Source organism: Euphorbia lathyris, chromosome 8 (assembly GCF_963576675.1).
Source record: "Euphorbia lathyris chromosome 8, ddEupLath1.1, whole genome shotgun sequence".
Taxonomy (NCBI): Eukaryota; Viridiplantae; Streptophyta; class Magnoliopsida; order Malpighiales; family Euphorbiaceae; genus Euphorbia; species Euphorbia lathyris.
In genome coordinates, this window is record NC_088917.1 from 33,671,750 (window position 1) to 33,675,824 (window position 4,075).

A 4,075-nucleotide genomic window follows, 5' to 3' on the forward strand; every position below is an offset into this window, starting at 1 on the left:
GAGTGAATAGCAAGATACTGGCTTAGTCAACTGGTGACTAGGTCAGTTTCTTTACTTGAGTCAGGAAATAGCACTTAGAGTCTATTCCTGAGCTCAGATATTCAATGCGCACAACTCAGCTTGACCTCCTTACTTGGTCAGTTTTTGTTTAAGCAAGCAATAAATAAATAAAGGAGTTTAAGGTTAGAAAGATATTACTCAGCAGATTTATCCAGGTTCGGCCTCTAAGCCTACGTCCTGTCCCCGGAACACGTTCCGAGATTTCGAATTCTCTACTGAGCTCTTTAACGGTAGAGCATCAAACCTTTTACAATCTTAGAAACTGAGTATAACAAGAGTACCTTCCTCTATACCTCTACTCAATCCTAATCTCTCGCTGAGTACTATAACCGAGTACTCAACCTCTCCTTTCTAATCTCTAGAAATGATAAGTGTTTGTCCTAAATAACGATTGCTAAGACACCTTAGATGATTGAATAATCACTCTAGACTTTTACACAAAAGATATGAAATTTAGTGTAAGATTGCTTTGCTTTTTCTTGCAGAACTTTGCGTAGGATTTTGGTCAGCGTAATGGCTTGATCAAGTTCTGTATCGAATGAAGCAACTGAAGGGCTCTATTTATAGAGACGTCTGAGGCATCGGTCATTTCGAATTTTGAAATAACCGTTGGAGGGAAACGGCTTCCTGTCGTTGTCATCCTGTCTTGCTCAGAGCTCTCGGCCAATCAGATTTGAGTATCTTCTGTCCTCGGTCAGCTTTTGGTCAGCTCGGCAGAATGTCTCTCCATTTATGGTAAGGTCAACTAGACAGCATTCTGTGTCTTCTGAACTTTGCCCAAAGTGGAAACACTTTGTCTGGAAGTTGTTCTTGCTCAGCTGTTGTCTTGTACTCTTTGTTGTATCAACTCAGCAGCTTCGTCCTGAAGTTGTTCCACGAAGGTCTTCTAGATCCTTCTTCCGCTGAGCTGCGTTTTGTACAAAACGACAGCGTTTTGACATACGCGGGCCGAGTTGCCTTAAACTGTTTGACTTGGGCTTTTGACTTCCGTATTGGGCTTTGGGCCTTTTAATCTTTGTGTCTTATAAACAATTTAACTCAACATTGAACAACCACATTAGTAGAATAAATCAAAGCATTTAAACTTAGTGTGTTTAGAATATGTTTTAATTACACTTAAACAATTTTGTCAAATCAAAATTATGTGGAAAGGTGTTTCAACAGAAGTTCTGTGAGAAAAGCAAAGCAAATCTTACACCAATTCCAATCTTGTGTAAAAGTCTAGAGTGATTTTATTCATCTAAAGTGCTTAGCAATTGTTGTTTAGGACAAACACTTATCATTTCTAGAAGTATAGAAAGGAGAAGCTGAGTACTCGGTTATAGTACTCAACGGTAGTAATAGGAGTGAGTAGAGGAATAGAGGAAGGTACTCTTGTATACTCAGCTTCTGTTGTAAAAGGTTTCGTGTTCTACCTTTAAAGAGCTCAGTAGAGGATTCAAAAAGCTCGAAACGAGTTCCGGGGACTGGACGTAGGCGGAGAGGCAGAACCAGGATATGTCTGCTGAGTAACATATTTCTAACCCTTAACTCCTTTATATATTGCTTGCTATAAAACTGACCAAGTAACGAACTCACGCTGAGTTAAGTGCATTGAGAATCTGAGTTCAGGAATAGACTCAAGTGCTATCTCCTGACTCAAGAAAAGAAACAAACGTAGTCACCAGTTGACTAAGCTTGTGTCTTAAACTACTCAGCACTGTTGTGTAAACCTTTTCTTAAAGAAAAGAAGTCAGCCTTAAGCGACAAAAATTTAGAATAGTTCCTATCCCCCCCCTTGGAACTAATCTTGTCACGTTACACGGGACCAACAAGGCCGAGTCATCCCAAACAACTCCATCATACAAGACTGAAGCTCCTCCGTACCCGCCTCAACAGTCACCATAGCCCCATCTACGGGGATGCCCAAAATCTTCCACACATCATGCAACAGAATGCCCATCTCACCAAACGGCATGTGGAATGATGACGTGTCTGGCTGCCACCGCTCCGCAAAAGCCGCAATTAGAGGCGCATCGATGTGGGCATACATGATACCTGGTAGATGGGACAACCCAGATAACTCTATACGCGACTGGATCTCCCTAAAAGCACCACTGTACCATACACACAGCTTTCCACAATAGACTGAGCGTGTCTGACACCTGAGGATGCCCCTATCCTGCCCGCTCTAGATAGCATAGGCAATATGTTCAAGAAAGCTCGGGATCACAAGACCATCAGATGGACTCCCGGGGACCGGGGTCTTCACGATCCAGTCATCCTCTCCAGCACTCCTCAAGCGCTTGCTGCTACCTGAAATTACAGTAAACTCATTTCAGAATATTCGTATATTTTCTACCAATCACGAATAAATCACATAATAATAACTAAATTTAAAATTCTCACCCGAAGACGACCCTGCTGCATCAGCAAAACGTCTGTCTCGACACCTCTTCACTGTCCCAGGAGGTACTGAGACAGAATAAGCACTCTGAGGAGGCATAAACTCATCTCCGTCCATCTCCACATTATCTGCCATCTCCTGACATCCAACACGCTCGTTGTGTGCAGTCTGTGCCCTCTGGGCGTCCGCCATCATTCTCTGCTCCATCCGCAGCTTCTGGGCAGAGGCAGTAACAACACGTGAGGATGTATGCATGTGTCCAGAACGCGCCATAGCAATATCAGCCTGTAAAAAAAATTAAAATATACAAGCAAATAAAACATTTTTTATTTATTATACTCAATTTCTCGTTTTTTTCGATTTTTTAATATTTCGGACCTGCCAACGGACGGCCCGAATTAATTTTTTTTGAAAAAATATTAATTCGGGCCCGTTTTTGGACTAAACGGATGCCCAGTCCGTTTGGCCGCCAGCCCAAACGGTTGCGGCGCACGGGTCAGCCCCAGGGCCGACCGATGCGCCGCAATCATTTGGCCCAGCGGACAAACGGACTGGGCATCCGTTTGTCCGTAGGGCCAAACGCCCCGGCTCCACCGTTCCACCATTAGGTGGAATGGGTGGGGCACCACGTTCCACCGTTAGGTGGAACAGGTGCGCCATGCGTTCCACCTTACAGTGAAACGCATGGCACGGCCGTTGCCACCATGGGCGGAACGGACAGTTCGTCCGTTCCGCCCATGGTGGCAAAAGCATGGTACACCCGTTTAGCACAAAAAATTCGAGTTCCCCCTCTGATTTCGGAGGCGGAACTCGTGATTTCGATCAATTTTTTTAAAAAAAAAAAACTTACCGGAACCTTCATGAAGCCTTTTCCCTTTCCTTCCCTTGGTGACATATCGTTTTAGGTCGTGTTTTTTTTAAATCTTAAAAAGCTAGAGAGGATTTGAGAGTTTTTGATTTTTTGTTTGAAATTGTGAGGATGGCATAAATGTCAAAAGGGAGCGGTGAAAAGTATAATAAGGGCGATAAATAGCAGCTCACTTCAAAAAAACATCCACCAAATTGAACCGTAACTTTTTAAGAGAAGTACAGATTTTAACCCTAAAGTTTTTAAGTTTGGCCAATTTTAACCTTACATTATCGAAAATTTAAAAAAACTAATTTGACTGTTATTTAACTTCTTCCATAGGTCAAATATATCTAAAATATTGAGTGTTATTAAAACAATTACAAAAAAAAAAAAAAAAAAACTTGATAAAATGCTAATAACTAATAATCACAATTCTTTCGTTAAACTCACTGCCACCATATATAAGTTAATCACAATTTTTTCATCAATCTATATAAAATATTTACCGTATTACTAAAATTGATCTTAGTTGGAAATATTAGAATTAAATTTACACCATTTTGTACATTAAAACTAAATCTACACTTCGCTTAAAACGAAAAATGATAGGAAAAAATTTGACCATTATCCCAAAAAAAAAAAAAAACACTACTTGCTCCTTTACACGGAAAGGAAAATTATTCCATATAAAAAAAGAATCACTTCAAAAAAAATTAATGACGCCAAATTTCCTTGCCTAATTGCAAAAAAAAAAAAAAAAACATGCCCAGCAACAAATA